Genomic DNA, 17,172 nt, shown 5'->3' on the forward strand with positions numbered 1-17,172 from the left:
TTGGGCCTAATGGGCCATATGAATGTGAATTGGGCCTAGTGGGCCATAAGAATATGAACTGGGCCAGATGGGCCATATGAATGAGATTGGGCCTAGTGGGCCATATGCATGTATATAGGGGTATTGGGCCTAGTATATGATAACTACATAAAACTTAATTAATTAATTGAGACCGTGGAAAAGTCATAGGGTTAAAGTGTGGCAACGGGTATATGCATGTCTAGGATTGCATCTAGAGAAAGCTTGGTATTTAAGCGGTCTTAATGACCCAAATCCTCTTTTCTGGAATCCTACCTGGTCTATAGTGTTCGTTCACCTTAGCTCACGAGGCTTATTCATTGGCCAAGGTAAGTGAAAACCGTAATTAAGGGAAAATTACCGAAATGCCCCTAAGGGCAAAAATGGCTAAAATACCCCTAGGTGTTGAATGTAAGTTTTGTGGATGTAACATGCATACATATGATGTTCTGCTTAGGTTGCATATGGGGTGGGAATTATGGTATGGAGGAAGTATATGAGGATTCGCATGGTTGCTTGACAATCATGGATCCACCGACAGATTTTAAAGCCCAATATGTAAATGAAGGTAGTTTCGCAACCGGGCTACCATTGGTGTGTGGACTGGGTGGGTCGATATTTATATCCCCACATGGTGTGACGGGGGACGGAGCTGGTGTGTAGCGAACGGATAATTTGGGTGGGATTGCATTGCATGTTTGATGATTTCTCTTTGAATGCTTGTTTTTCATTGAGGGTTGTACACACTGAGTTTGTGAAAACTCACCCCCCTCTTTTATTTTCTTTTCAGGTGATGCTCAGTAGAAGGTTCGATGTTTGGAGGGGCTCTGGGTGGCCGGCTAGCAAGATAATTCAGACTTGGTTTTTTTAAGCATTTAAGTTTTTATTTCCTTTTAAGTGTGCTCAGATTAGATTGTAATAAGTTTTCATTATGTTATTATTACTTGAATTATTTGGTTTATTATTTTTATGCGATGTAATTATAAGAAATTGAACATGGTTTCTTAAACTAAAGTATGTTTTTCTACGCTTCTGCAACTCAATTTTTAAATGACATATTTTCATAAAAACAGATGCTTCAAACAAGTGATGTTAAGGAGTTTTTTTTAGTTAATTAAGGTTTCTTTTATTTTAAGAAAGATTTTCAATGAAAACACGGTTTTTGCTAAAACACTTCAATGTGACACGCTGGATACGGTTATGACGTCTGGGCCGGGTTTGGGGTGTTACATATCAATACAATCATACATAGTCCTACTTTCCATAAATTTTGGATGAGTTTACCTAAACACAAACACTTAATTGAACAAGGTAATCACATATCCTCATATAAGAATCAAGTAAACATAGATAAGCTTGTCACATTACCAACTTCTATTAATTTTGCCTTTCCACACTTCAAGAGTCTTTTCCATCGAACTATTAAAATTTCGATGGATATTCGGGTAATATACTCATGTGAAAAAGTACCCATTAGGGTACAAAATAAAAAAGGCAACACTTTTGAGCCTTACGTTTTACAGCTAGATTACCAGTCCAGGCTAAATCCTATCCGTAGCATGTGCTCTAGAGAGCTTAATTTGGATTACCTATTGATAAGTCGTAATTTATACATATTTTTATCCCATGCTTAGTGCATTTTTGGATGAATTATCTTTAGATTTGTTGAATTTGATGTTCCTAATCCTTTAATTTCATGTTTTATACCTAGATGAGCATAGGAGAGTAAAAAGATCGAGAAATGGGCCAAAAACAGAGAAAATGGATCAACGTGTGAAATCAACACGGCCTGGACTTCCTTAAATGGGTAGACCACACGCCTGTGCCTATCTAACAAGCTTTAACACGGTTTGAAGCACTTGCATGGGCGTGGCACACGGGTGTGTCCCTATTGAGCCCAAGTCTCGTTCTATTCAGAAAAGGCCACTTTTAAGGCTTTGGAAGCATTCGAAAGCCTATATAAATGTAACACCCCGAATTTGGGCCTAGAAGTATTGGGCCTTGAGTGGGGGTCCGTAAGGAGGTTGTATATAGGTATTTAATTGTGCAATGAAATGAAACAATTAAATGTTTGCTTTAGTGGTTAATGGCATTGAGAAGTGTTGGAGAAATCTTGGGTTTAAACTTCGGCTTTAGCAAAAATTTTGGTATTAAGTGAAAAAAAACTTGGATGCTTGGATGAGGGCCTTTTAAATTATTATGGTAAATAAATGACACAAGGAAGCATGTAGTCTAGTGGTTGTGGCGTCATTAAGGTTGTATAGGAGCCTGGGTTCAAGCCTTGGCTCTTGCAATTTATTTTGGTTTTTTTTAGGGAACTTGGACTTTGGCCTTTAGACCTTATAATTAATTGGGGATAAAACATGACACAAAAATCCTTGTGGTTCATCTGAGGAGAGGCATGGGTTCGAATCCCATGGCAAGCAAGGAGCATTTATTTTGCTAACAGGGGGCGGCAAGAGTTGGTGTTGAATTTAAACTCTGATGATGGAGGGATCCCACATCAGGAAGCTAACATAAGAGGGGATGCGAAGTTGGCTTTAAATAGAGAGAACCATGAGGAGAGTAGAGGTACCTTTCTTGGCTGATCCCTTTCGCTGTATGGCATGCTCGTTTGGGTTGGGCGTCGGCTAAAAGTGCTCGGAGCGTGGATTAACTCTAGTCTCCTATCAGGTGTGTATTTCTCACCACTCTAGCTGTAGGATGGCTACTTCAGGCCGCGATGGGCCGAAAGGGACCATGTGGGCCCAATGGGCCTGCGGGCCCAATTGGATAAGTTTGTTTGATTGTGTAGTAAATATTGGACTAGGCTAGGTGAATCTCATATTTGTGGCTAGATTTGGGCTAAAAGGGCCACACGAGCGTGTGGGCCTATTTGGGCCGAGAATAGGCTTTAGGCCCATTCGTATTGTTATCCCTGTTTAGAATACTTTAGTTTACCAAATTACTAAAATGTCCTGAATTTGTAAAATTACCAAAGTACCCTCGATTTACAGAATTACCATTTTACCCTTGATTTACAAAATTACCGTTTTACCCTCGATTTATAGAATTACCATTTTACCCTCAATTTACAGAATTACCATTTTACTCTCGATTTATAGAATTACCATTTTACCCTCCATTTATAAAATTACTAAAATACCCTTAGTTTACAAAATTACCAAAATACCCCTAGTTTATAAAATTACCAAAATACCACTGGTTTGTGAAATTACCGAAAGACCCTCAATTTGTAAAATTACCAAAATACCCCTGATTTACAAAATTACAGAAATACCTTTGACTTTCTAAAAATTATAGAAATACCATTGGTTTACAAAATTACTGAAATACCCTTGGTTTGTAGATTTACCAAAACACCCTTGTAGGATGAAATGACTAAAATACCCCTAATAGATAAAAAGACCGTAAAGCCCCTGTAGGGTAAAGTGACCGTAATACCCCTATATGGTAAAATGATGAATACGCACTTATGTTCTGTATGGCTGATGTGCTTAGGATTTACATATATTGATATTGGAATAGTTAAGTTTGAGTGACAGGTGGTGGTTATCGTAAGTGATTGATTCTGGAAACGGTTCAACTTCAACCCGTAACAGGTGTGTACTAACCCTCGTAATAGTTTAGATTAATATTTGCTGAGAAGTCGAAATGCTAAAATACCGGTATTTTGGGAACTTGTGATTTTGCCTTTGCTTAAAGTACGATTGTAACAGCCCAAAATTGACCCTAGTCGGGAAGTGGTTTCAGGACCACAAAACCGAGTCATAAAAATAATTAATTTCCATATTCTATGCTTATTATGTGTGTACATGAGTATGTGGAAGTTTCATTCTCCAATTTTTCCAATTGCATGAGAAATTATTAAATAGGGATCAATATGAGACATGGTGAAAATATGATAGGCTAATTTAAAATGGTCTATTAATGCATGTTGTGAAAATGATGGGTTTGCATGTCAAATTACCCAAAATTTGAGCTAGTGGTTGGCCATGCTATGGGTGGAAACATGTTGGGAACATGTTGGCCTAGTGAAGTATGTAGGAAAAAAATAAAATAAGGAGTATGGGTAATAAAGAAAGGAAAAACAAAAAAAATGAGTGGTTGTTTCCCCCCATTGCCGTGAGCTAAAGAAAGGAAAAGAAAAACTTGTTCATCCTTTTTCATCCTCTTTTGACCGAAAATTCTAAGGGAGGAGGAAGGAGTTCTTGCTTCATGTTTGGTTTGGAAGAGAATTAGGAGGAAGTTTGGCCATGCATGTAACTAGATTGAGGTATGTTTGATATTATTATTTGAGATTCATGTATATTTTAAGTTGTAAGTTTGAAATCTACCTAGCCATGGTTCAAACTTTGTTAAATGATGGAGATGATATTCGGCCATGCATGTTACATTCTTGGTTGGTATTTTGATGTTTGATGTTGTGGTGATGAGGCATGAAGATGAGTTAAGATTCGGCCTAGGTGGAGTTTGTGTTAATGCCATTGCATGCTAAATATGAAGCTTGTTAATGATGCATGTGATGGTGGATTGATGATTCTTGAATCTCTTTTTTTTAGCATTTTTGAGTGAGCACATATGTGCATTGGTTGCTAGATGGGGAAGAATCGGCTAGCAAGTTGTGTGCTAAGGCCGAATATAATTTTTGTAGGTTAATGAGTAATGCATGTGCTAAATTGATGGAAAGGGAGAGGATGCTTTACTAGTGTATAAATGATATAAAGATTTTAGAAATTATTTTTGGTTAGGTGTATGTATGATTAGGTATATTCGGCCATATGAGTAAATATATAGATGATGTTAAATTTGATTATGTATAATGGGCCATATAGGGTACACATTGTGATATTAACTTTGATTCTCTATAATTGATCAAGTGGGTGATTAGTAAGGGTGATTGCCGAATATACTAACATACATATGCATGTGTAATTGGATTGTAAATATTTAGCAAGGCGGTTAAACTAGTTGATTTATTGATTAAGCTCAAGGAGTTAAAGGAGGAGAATCGAGCAAAGGCAAAGAAAAGATCATCGAGTAGCCGAGTTGGAACCATCTTACCCAACACAAGTAAGTCATTAAGCATATCTTTGGTATTGATTTAAAGGATCGTAATACCTATACCATTGTGTTTAATGAGATGAAATGTATACAAATGTATATGTAAGTAGAGATGAAATTTGTCGAATGTAAAAAGGAAGTGAAGCCTATTGAGTGGCTGGTTTTCGGCACTAAGTGTGCGGGCAATAAGTGTTCACGGTCATGAGATTGGCACTAAGTGTGCGGGTTTAAATTGTACAGCACTAAGTGTGCGAGTTTAAAGTACATGGCACTAAGTGTGCGCGGTTGATTATTGTGTGCGAACCCAATATATATTTTCTATAAATTATTTACATTAAGGGTGCGACTTTACCGAGTCGATTTTGGACAGCGGAAAAGGTAAGTGTGCGAACTTGAAATGCATGGCACTAAGTGTGTGAGTTTAAAGTGCATGGCACTAAGAGTGCGCGGTTGATTATTAAGCACTATGTGTGCGAACCCAATATATATTTTCTATAAATTATTTACATTAAGGGTGCGACTTTACCGAGTCGATTTTGGACAGCGGAAAAGGTAAGTGTGCGAACTTGAAATGCATGGCACTAAGTGTGTGAGTTTAAAGTACATGGCACTAAGTGTGCGCGGTTGATTATTAAGCACTATGTGTGCGAACCCAATATATATTTTCTATAAATTATTTACATGAACGGTGCGACTTTACCGAGTCAATTTTGGACAGCGGAAAAGGTAAGTACCTTGAGTTCATGGCTAATAGGCGCTATGTTTATATTTGGAGTTGAGCTTGGTAAGTTTTGAACCTATGTGACGATTATAGTTGAAGTCACGTACATAAGGTTCATTGTGGAATAGGTGAAAGTTCGTTTAATTGTATGATTATAACGAAAATAAAATGATGTATGAAAGGCCAATGTAGGACTTGGTATGAGATTGAACCATAGGGTTTAAGGAACTATGGTATAGTTTGGTATGGATGGAGTACTTAACCTCATTTCATTGTTTCCTGTTGTGATAATTTTATTAATGGATGGTTGTGGAATGCTTATGGCTTACTGAGTTATATACTCATTCGGTGTTTGCTTGTCACCTATTCTAGGTTTCTTGGACTCGTCTCTTTTTGCGTGATCGTGCCGTCGTCGAAGTCATCACACCGGCTAGCAACCTTTGGTATTTTCTTCTTAGTTGGTCTAAGAGAACATTTCGGCATGTATAGGCTAATATGTTTTGTTTAAGTTTGGTATGTAAACTTTTAGCCATGCGAAAATGGCATAATGTTCGGTTGAATTTGGTTCTAATGTTGGGTCGTAAGTCTTGGTAATACGATTTTTATGCCATATGTCATGGTTGATTATTTTGGTGTTAAAATTCATGATATGGCAATAGTGTAGTAGGGGGATGTTTGATAATGATTAGCCTTTGGCATGGCTAGTCATGATCATAATTTGTGATATGTATGACGAATTACTAGTTAGATCAAGGAGAAATCACGAAATGGGCATAGTTGCTTTCATAACAGATGCTGGCAGCAGCAGTGACGTGAGATTGAAAAATCACTAAAAATAGTAGGAGTGTAATTAATTGATGAATAAATTATGTATTTGAAGCTTGATGAGTATATTTTCTTATAAAAGCAACGAAAAGATCATATGGACAGTATGTTAAGAGATATTCAGGTTCTCGTGAGATAGGGCCAGAACGGTTTCTGGATTCCCTGTTCCGACTTTGGAAATTCATTATAAATTAACCAGAGACAATTAGGAGTCATACCATATGTGGATAGATTCCTCTCTGAGTCTAGTTTCTATAGAAACAAACGGCATCAGTATTGAAGCTCTGTGTAGGGAGATATCCAAGTCGTAATGCGCAAAGGTCAGTGTAGTCGATCCCTGTAACATGGGAGACTTTGACTAATAAACTGTACTAATTGGCCCGACCAAAAATTCTAGAAACAAATATGTAGATGGGCATATGAGTCTAGTTTCAGGGAAAAATCACGAAACTGATTTTCGAGTTGTGAAACTCAAGATATGATTTTTAAAGCGACTAGTACGCAGATTGGTAGTGTCTGAGAAATATTTTATAAAGGGTTTAAAGTCTGTTAACACCTCGTGTTCGACTCCGGTGTCGGTCTCGGGTTCGGGGTGTTACATTTGATTGGTATCAGAGCTATGGTTTAGTCGGTTCTAGGACTACCATAGCACGTATGAGTCTAGCTATACATGCCGAATGTTAATGTTTAACTGTGTGATGACTTCTGACGGTTAAAATTTATGTTTTGATTAGTAAATGGATCCCGGTGTAGAGAGAACCTTGGCGGATGACATTGAAAGTCTAGCGGCTGCTCCTGCACAAGGGACACCGCCTGTTGAACCTCAGTCATCTGCGAATAATCAAGGTGAGGGGGGCTAAACAAGCCTTCTTTACCATGATGAATGAGTGGGTCGCGCAGTATGCCCGAACCAATCCAGCTGTCCAACAATTCCCGAATTTGAATAATCCACCCCCGGAGCCAGTAATGCCATCAGTTACTGATCCTGTGAGGCTGAGTAAGCCACCTGTAGACTTGATTAGGAAGCGCGGGGCTGAGGAGTTCAGGGCCATAGTTACTGATGATGCTGAAAGGGCCGGGTTCTGGCTTGATAACACCATTCGGGTGTTTGATGAACTGTCATGCACACCCGATGAATGTCTAAAGTGTGCTATATCCTTGTTGCGGGACTCAGCCTACTATTGGTGGAGGACCCTGATTTCCATAGTCCCAAACGAACGAGTAACTTGGGACTTCTTTCAGACGGAATTTCGAAAGAAATATATTAGTCAACGGTTCATTGATCAAAAGCGTAAGGAATTCTTGGAACTCAAGCAAGGCCGTATGACAGTATCTGAATACGAACATGAATTCGTAAGACTCAGTAGGTATGCCCGGGAGTGTGTAGCTGATGAGGTTGCTATGTGCAAAAGATTCGAAGAAGGATTGAATGAAGATTTAAAGCTACTAATGGGTATTTTGGAAATAAAAGAATTCGTAACACTAGTCGAACGAGCCTGCAAGGCAGAAGAACTTGGAAAGGAGAAGAAGAAGGCTGAATTTGAAGCTAGAGACTATCGTAAAAGATCGACGGGTAAAGCTCCGTTCTCAGCCGTAAAGAAGTTCAGGGAGGACACTAATAAGTCGAGGACGACTGCGGGAATTTCCATCAGAGCAAGACCATCGACGGACTCCCGAGCTACTTCGGTAGCTAGTGTGGGCAATAATCGTCTAGAGAAACCTGAATGTCCCTAATGTGGAAGACGACACATAGGTGAATGTTGGGGTAAGTCTATTAACAGGGCCTGTTACGGATGCGGTTCGAAGGACCACTTCATTAGAGATTGCACGGAGCTTGATTAGAAGAATAAGATTCAAGGTGCAAGACCTAGTGGAGTGACAACTAGAGGTAGACCACCGAGAATTTTAGGAGGTAGGGGTGGTAGTCAGAGAGGGGCCTCTGATACGGCTGTTCGAGCCGAGAACCGCACTCCTGCTAGAGCATAAGCCATCCGCGCACGAGAGGAGGCATCCTCCTCTGACGTCATCACTGGTACCTTCACTCTCTTTGATACTAATGTGATTGCATTGATTGACCCTGGCTCTACTCATTCATATGTATGTGAAACCTTAGCATCCAGTAAGACTCTACCTGTTGAGTCTACTGAGTTCGTAATTCGGGTGTCAAATCCCTTGGGTCGTTACGTGCTTGTCGACAAAGTGTGTAAGAGATGTCCCCTAGTAATTCGAGGTTCTTGTTTTCCGGCGGACTTGATGCTTTTGCCGTTTGATGAATTTGATGTTATTCTTGGTTTGGATTGGCTGACCGCGCATGATGTGGTTGTGAATTGCAAAAGCAAGACTATTGATTTGAGGTGCGCAAATAACAAGGTAATCCGAGTTGAGTCTACGGATTTGGAGGGGTTGCCAGCTGTAATATCAGCAATGTTGGCCCAGAAATATGTAAGAAAAGGGTGCGAAGCATACCTTGCGTATGTACTTGATGATAAAGAATTAGAAAAGAAACCCGAATCTGTGCGGGTGGTTTGTGAATACCCGGATGTTTTTCCTGAAGAATTACCGGGTTTACCACCTGTTCGGGAGGTAGAGTTTGGTATTGAGCTTGTACCTGGGACTACGCCGATTTCGATAGCTCCGTATCGTATGGCACCAACCGAGTTAAAAGAGTTAAAATCTCAGTTGCAAGAATTGACGGATAGAGGTTTTGCTCGACCAAGTTTCTCACCTTGGGGTGCACCAGTATTGTTCGTGAAAAAGAAGGACGGAACCATGAGGTTGTGCATTGACTATCGTCAACTGAATAAAGTGACGATAAAGAACAAATATCCGTTGCCGCGCATCGATGATTTGTTCGACCAACTGAAGGGAGCCTCAGTGTTCTCAAAAATAGATTTGAGATCGGGCTATTATCAGTTGCGAATTCGAGATTCGGACATACCCAAAACTGCTTTCAGAACGAGGTACGGTCACTACGAGTTCTTAGTGATGCCGTTTGGGCTCACTAATGCCCCTGCAGTATTTATGGATTTGATGAATCGGATCTTCAGACCATATTTGGATCGGTTCGTAGTTGTGTTCATTGATGACATCTTGGTCTATTCAAGTGATGAGATCGAACATGCTGAACACTTGAGATTAGTGTTGCAAGTTTTGCGGGATAAGAAGTTATATGCTAAGTTCAGTAAGTGTGAGTTCTGGTTAAGAGAGGTTAGCTTCTTGGGTCATGTGGTATCCGTATCGGGTATTCGAGTTGACCCGAACAAAATCTCAGCCATACTTAACTGGAAACCTCCGAGAAATATTACTGAGGTTCGGAGCTTTTTGGGACTCGCCGGTTATTACCGATGATTTGTCAAAGGTTTCTCGATGATAGCCACACCAATGACGAAGCTACTTCAAAAGGATGCTAAGTTCGAATGGACGGAGAAATGTCAGAAAGGCTTCGATCAACTGAAAACTCATTTGACTGAAGCTCCAATTTTAGTGCAACCCGAATCAGGCAAAGAGTTTGTCATTTATAGTGACGCATCCCTACTCGGGTTGGGTTGCGTATTGATGCAAGAAGGTCGAGTTGTGGCCTATGCGTCGAGACAATTGAAGCCACACGAGAGAAATTATCCAACCCATGATCTCGAGCTAGCCGCCATCGTATTTGCTTTGAAAATATGGCGACATTATTTGTTTGGCGAAAAGTGCCATGTATTTTCGAATCACAAAAGTCTCAAATATTTGATGACTCAAAGAGACTTAAATCTGCGACAAAGACGTTGGCTTGAGTTGTTGAAAGATTACGAGCTTGTCATTGGTTACCACCCGGGAAAGGCTAATGTGGTTGCGGACGCCTTAAGCCGGAAATCGCTGTTTGCTTTACGAGCGATGAATGTGCACTTGTCTGTTCTACCCGACAATGTGTTAGTAGCTGAATTAAAGGCCAAACCATCATTGATTCATCAAATTCGTGAAGCTCAGAAAGTCAACGATGAATTGGTTGCAAAAACAGGATGAATGTATTCCGAATATGGAATCCGAATTTCAAATTGATGAGGACGATTGTTTGAGGTTCAGAAGTCGTTTGTGTGTTCCAAGAAATTCGGAACTCATTTCGATGATTCTGAACGAAGCCCATTGTAGCCGAATGTCAATTCACCCGGGGAGTACGAAAATGTACAACGATTTGAAACGTCGATTTTGGTGGCATGGTATGAAACGGGACATCTTCGACTTTGTTTCGAGATGTTTAATATGTCAACAAGTGAAAGCGGAACATCAAGTGCCTTCAGGATTACTTCAGCTGATCATGATACCCGAGTGGAAATGGGATCGAGTCACAATGGACTTTGTGTCCGGACTACCATTGTCAACAAGTAAGAAGGATGCGATTTGGGTTGTTGTTGATAGACTGACTAAGTCGGCTCACTTTATCCCCGTGCGTACGGATTTTTCATTGGATAAACTAGCCAAATTGTATGTTTCTCAGATTGTGAGATTACATGGAGTACCTATTTCTATCGTGTCGGATAGAGATCCGAGATTCACCTCGCGATTTTGGAAGAAATTGCAAGAAGCTTTGGGTACCAAGCTGCATTTTAGCACCGCTTTTCATCCCCAAACCGATGGTCAATCCGAGCGGATAATTCAGATACTCGAGGATATGCTGAGATGCTGCATCCTTGAGTTTAGTGGTTCATGGGAACGGTATGTACCTTTGATTGAATTCGCTTACAACAATAGTTTTCAATCAAGTATTAAGATGGCACCTTACGAGGCTTTGTACGGTCGTAAATGCCGTACACCATTGTTTTGGACCGAGCTCGGTGAAAGTAAAATTTTCGGAGTTGATTTGATTAAAGATGCCGAACAGAAAGTAAAGGTAATCCGTGAAAGTGTGAAGGCAGCCACAGATCGTCAGAAATCGTATGCGGACTTGAAATGAAAGGACATTGAATATCAGGTGGGAGATAAAGTGTTCCTTAAAGTTTCGCCTTGGAAAAAGGTACTCAGGTTTGGCCGTAAGGGCAAGTTGAGCCCGAGATTCATTGGGCCGTACGAGATCTCCGAACGAGTTGGTCCGGTTGCGTATAGATTGATTTTACCCCTGAGCTTGAAAAGATTCACGACGTCTTTCATGTTTCGATGCTTCGACGCTACCGATCTGATCCATCGCATATAATTAGCCCATCAGAGGTTGAAATTCGAGCCGATATGAGTTATGAAGAAGAACCGATACGTATCCTAGCTCGTGAAGTGAAGGAGTTGTGAAACAAAAGGGTTCCGTTAGTGAAGGTGTTATGACTCAAACATGGGATCGAGGAAGCTACTTGGGAAACCGAGAGCTCGATGAAAGAATGATACCCAAACCTATTTACCGGTAAGATTTTCGGGGACGAAAATTTCTTAAGTGGGGGAGAGTTGTAACAGCCCAAAATTGACCCTAGTCGGGAAGTGGTTTCGGGACCACAAAACCGAGTCATAAAAATAATTAATTTCCATATTCTATGCTTATTATGTGTGTACATGAGTATGTGGAAGTTTCATTCTCCAATTTTTCCAATTGCATGAGAAATTATTAAATAGGGATCGATATGAGACATGGTGAAAATATGATAGGCTAATTTAAAATGGTCTATTAATGCATGTTGTGAAAATAATGGGTTTGCATGTCAAATTACCCAAAATTTGAGCTAGTGGTTGGCCATGCTATGGGTGGAAACATGTTGGGAACATGTTGGCCTAGTGAAGTATGTAGGAAAAAAATAAAATAAGGAGTATGGGTAATAAAGAAAGGAAAAACAAAAAAAATGAGTGGTTGTTTCCCCCCCCCCCCATTGCCGTGAGCTAAAGAAAGGAAAAGAAAAACTTGTTCATCCTTTTTCATCCTCTTTTGACCGAAAATTCTAAGGGAGGAGGAAGGAGTTCTTGCTTCATGTTTGGTTTGGAAGAGAATTAGGAGGAAGTTTGGCCATGCATGTAACTAGATTGAGGTATGTTTGATATTATTCTTTGAGATTCATGTATATTTTAAGTTGTAAGTTTGAAATCTACCTAGCCATGGTTCAAACTTTGTTAAATGATGGAGATGATATTCGGCCATGCATGTTACATTCTTGGTTGGTATTTTGATGTTTGATGTTGTGGTGATGAGGCATGAAGATGAGTTAAGATTCGGCCTAGGTGGAGTTTGTGTTAATGCCATTGCATGCTAAATATGAAGCTTGTTAATGATGCATGTGATGGTGGATTGATGATTCTTGAATCTCTTTTTTTAGCATTTTTGAGTGAGCACATATGTGCATTGGTTGCTAGATGGGGAAGAATCGGCTAGCAAGTTGTGTGCTAAGGCCGAATATAATTTTTGTAGGTTAATGAGTAATGCATGTGCTAAATTGATGGAAAGGGAGAGGATGCTTTACTAGTGTATAAATGATATAAAGATTTTAGAAATTATTTTTGGTTAGGTGTATGTATGATTAGGTATATTCGGCCATATGAGTAAATATATAGATGATGTTAAATTTGATTATGTATAATGGGCCATATAGGGTACACATTGTGATATTAACTTTGATTCTCTATAATTGATCAAGTGGGTGATTAGTAAGGGTGATTGCCGAATATACTAACATACATATGCATGTGTAATTGGATTGTAAATATTTAGCAAGGCGGTTAAACTAGTTGATTTATTGATTAAGCTCAAGGAGTTAAAGGAGGAGAATCGAGCAAAGGCAAAGAAAAGATCATCGAGTAGCCGAGTTGGAACCATCTTACCCAACACAAGTAAGTCATTAAGCATATCTTTGGTATTGATTTAAAGGATCGTAATACCTATACCATTGTGTTTAATGAGATGAAATGTATACAAATGTATATGTAAGTAGAGATGAAATTTGTCGAATGTAAAAAGGAAGTGAAGCCTATTGAGTGGCTGGTTTTTGGCACTAAGTGTGCGGGCAATAAGTGTTCACGGTCATGAGATTGGCACTAAGTGTGCGGGTTTAAATGTACAGCACTAAGTGTGCGAGTTTAAAGTACATGGCACTAAGTGTGCGCGGTTGATTATTAAGCACTATGTGTGTGAACCCAATATATATTTTCTATAAATTATTTACATTAAGGGTGCGACTTTACCGAGTCGATTTTGGACAGCGGAAAAGGTAAGTGTGCGAACTTGAAATGCATGGCACTAAGTGTGTGAGTTTAAAGTGCATGGCACTAAGAGTGCGCGGTTGATTATTAAGAACTATGTGTGCGAACCCAATATATATTTTCTATAAATTATTTACATTAAGGGTGCGACTTTACCGAGTCGATTTTGGACAGCGGAAAAGGTAAGTGTGCGAACTTGAAATGCATGGCACTAAGTGTGTGAGTTTAAAGTACATGGCACTAAGTGTGCGCGGTTGATTATTAAGCACTATGTGTGTGAACCCAATATATATTTTCTATAAATTATTTACATGAACGGTGCGACTTTACCGAGTCAATTTTGGACAGCGGAAAAGGTAAGTACCTTGAGTTCATGGCTAATAGGCGCTATGTTTATATTTGGAGTTGAGCTTGGTAAGTTTTGAACCTATGTGACGATTATAGTTGAAGTCACGTACATAAGGTTCATTGTGGAATAGGTGAAAGTTCGTTTAATTGTATGATTATAACGAAAATAAAATGATGTATGAAAGGCCAATGTAGGACTTGGTATGAGATTGAACCATAGGGTTTAAGGAACTATGGTATAGTTTGGTATGGATAGAGTACTTAACCTCATTTCATTGTTTCCTGTTGTGATAATTTTATTAATGGATGGTTGTGGAATGCTTATGGCTTACTGAGTTATATACTCATTCGGTGTTTGCTTGTCACCTATTCTAGGTTTCTTGGACTCGTCTCTTTTTGCGTGATCGTGCCGTCGTCGAAGTCATCACACCGGCTAGCAACCTTTGGTATTTTCTTCTTAGTTGGTCTAAGAGAACATTTCGGCATGTATAGGCTAATATGTTTTGTTGAAGTTTGGTATGTAAACTTTTAGCCATGCGAAAATGGCATAATGTTCGGTTGAATTTGGTTCTAATGTTGGGTCGTAAGTCTTGGTAATACGATTTTTATGCCATATGTCATGGTTGATTATTTTGGTGTTAAAATTCATGATATGGAAATAGTGTAGTAGGGGAATGTTTGACAATGATTAGCCTTTGGCATGGCTAGTCATGATCATAATTTGTGATATGTATGACGAATTACTAGTTAGATCAAGGAGAAATCACGAAATGGGCATAGTTGCTTTCATAACAGATGCTGGCAGCAGCAGTGACGTGAGATTGAAAAATCACTAAAAATAGTAGGAGTGGAATTAATTGATGAATAAATTATGTATTTGAAGCTCGATGAGTCTATTTTCATATAGAAGCAACGAAAAGATCATATGGACAGTATGTTAAGAGATATTCAGGTTCTCGTGAGACAGGGCCAGAACGGTTTCTGGATTCCCTGTTCCGACTTTGGAAATTCATTATAAATTAACCAGAGACAATTAGGAGTCATACCATATATGGATAGATTCCTCTCTGAGTCTAGTTTCTATAGAAACAAATGGAATCAGTATTGAAGCTCTGTGTTATGAGATATCCAGGTCGTAATGTACAAAGGTCAGTGTAGTCGATCCCTGTAACATGGGAGATTTTGACTAATAAACTGTACTAATTGGCCCAACCAAAAATTCTAGAAAAAAATATGTAGATGGGCATATGAGTCTAGTTTCAGGGAAAAATCATGAAACTGATTTTTGAGTTGTGAAACTCAAGATATGATTTTTAAAGCGACTAGTATGCAGATTGGTAGTGTCTGAGAAATATTTTTATAAAGGGTTTAAAGTCTGTTAACACCTCGTGTTCGACTCCGGTGTCGGTCTCGGGTTCAGGGTGTTACAACGATAGATACGATATGATCGGTGGTTGGATCGATGGAATAGGTAAGAGCACAAATTTTTGCACGATGGTAAGTTGGGCCTCAATGGGTTGGAATTGGGCCCAATGGGCTTTCGGGCCCATTTGGGTAAAATTGATAGAAAGTGGAATTTGTAAAAGTTGCATGATAACATGGTTAGTACTGTTGTAAAATTTGGATTAAGCAGGCTTAGTGCTCTAAATCGGCATTTGTAGGGCCCATTAGAGGTTTTGGGCCCAAAAGCCCGAGTTTGATAAATTGGGTTAAAGATCATTGTTTAAACACTCGAAAATATTGATAATTGTTGATGAACATGGAAAACCCTGATATTTGGTAAAATTATGAAATTACTCTTTTAGTATGAAAATGACTGTTTTGCCCCTAGGTAAAAATGACCATTATACCCTAAGGGTTTAATTATAAATTTGATACGTGGGATATGATATACATGATTGATATGATATGCACATGATATCTATAAAATGCACATGATATGTATGAAATGCACATGATATGTATGAAATGCACATGATGTATTCATAAATGCATTGGGTTGGGTTTTTATATGGATGGAGGAAGTGCAAAAGGGCTTATGCCCCAGTTTATTGAAAAGGGCTTATGCCCCCAGTTTACTGAAAAGGGCTTATGCCTCAGTTTATTGAAAAGGGATTTGCCCCAGTTTACCGAAAAAGGCTTTGCCCCCAGTTATTAAAAGAGGCTAGGCCTCCAGATATATGATAAAGCAGTTATGCTACCAGTGGTGTGTTGGTTGGGTAGGTTGAATCATTCCCCACATGGTGTGTTGGTTGGTACGGGTGGAGAGTAGCGAATGGTAGGTCAAATAGTCTCCCCAAATGGGCTTGCATACATTCATTGGTATTTCATATGATATTGAAATGGGCTTGCATACATCGATTGACATTACATGTGATATTGAAATGGGCCTATGGGGCATACCGTTTACAGTAAAGGCTTCAGCACAGTGAAATGATTTATGAAAAGGCTTCAGCCCAGTGATATGATTTATGAAAAGGCTTCGGCCCAGTGATATGATTTATGAAAAGGCTTCGGCCTAGTAACCGTTAAACGAAAGGCTTCGGCCCAGTATATGTCATTGTACTGATACTGTGTTTTCACTGTTTGTATGTTATTGGGATTACACACTGAGTTTTCGTAAACTCACCCCGTTTCTAATTGTGCAGGTAATCCCTAAGCTTAGATGGTTTGGAGTTGCGAGGGACTCGGAGATGGCCACACTACTGTTTCTATTTCTTTTAATTGCAATAAGTAGCCGATTTATTTCTTTATAAGTTTTATCTTATTAATATTATTATTTGGTTTTGGGTTGTAATAAGGCCATTTTAATTATTTCTCTGGGATTATTTTATTTTATACCCTATATTTTACTGATAACAATCCAAAATGGGTTAGACTTAGGCCGCGTTTTCAAAATGATAATTGTTTTCAAAATAACGCAACGATACAATTAATCGATTTAACAAAAATATCTACTTAAATGAATTCTAACTCGTTTTTCTCAAAACCTAACCTTGCACCATAGTGTGGCAATGGTTGTGGGCATGTCTAGGATTGGATCCATTCCA

Source organism: Gossypium hirsutum, chromosome A05, assembly GCF_007990345.1.
Source record: "Gossypium hirsutum isolate 1008001.06 chromosome A05, Gossypium_hirsutum_v2.1, whole genome shotgun sequence".
NCBI lineage: Eukaryota > Viridiplantae > Streptophyta > Magnoliopsida > Malvales > Malvaceae > Gossypium > Gossypium hirsutum.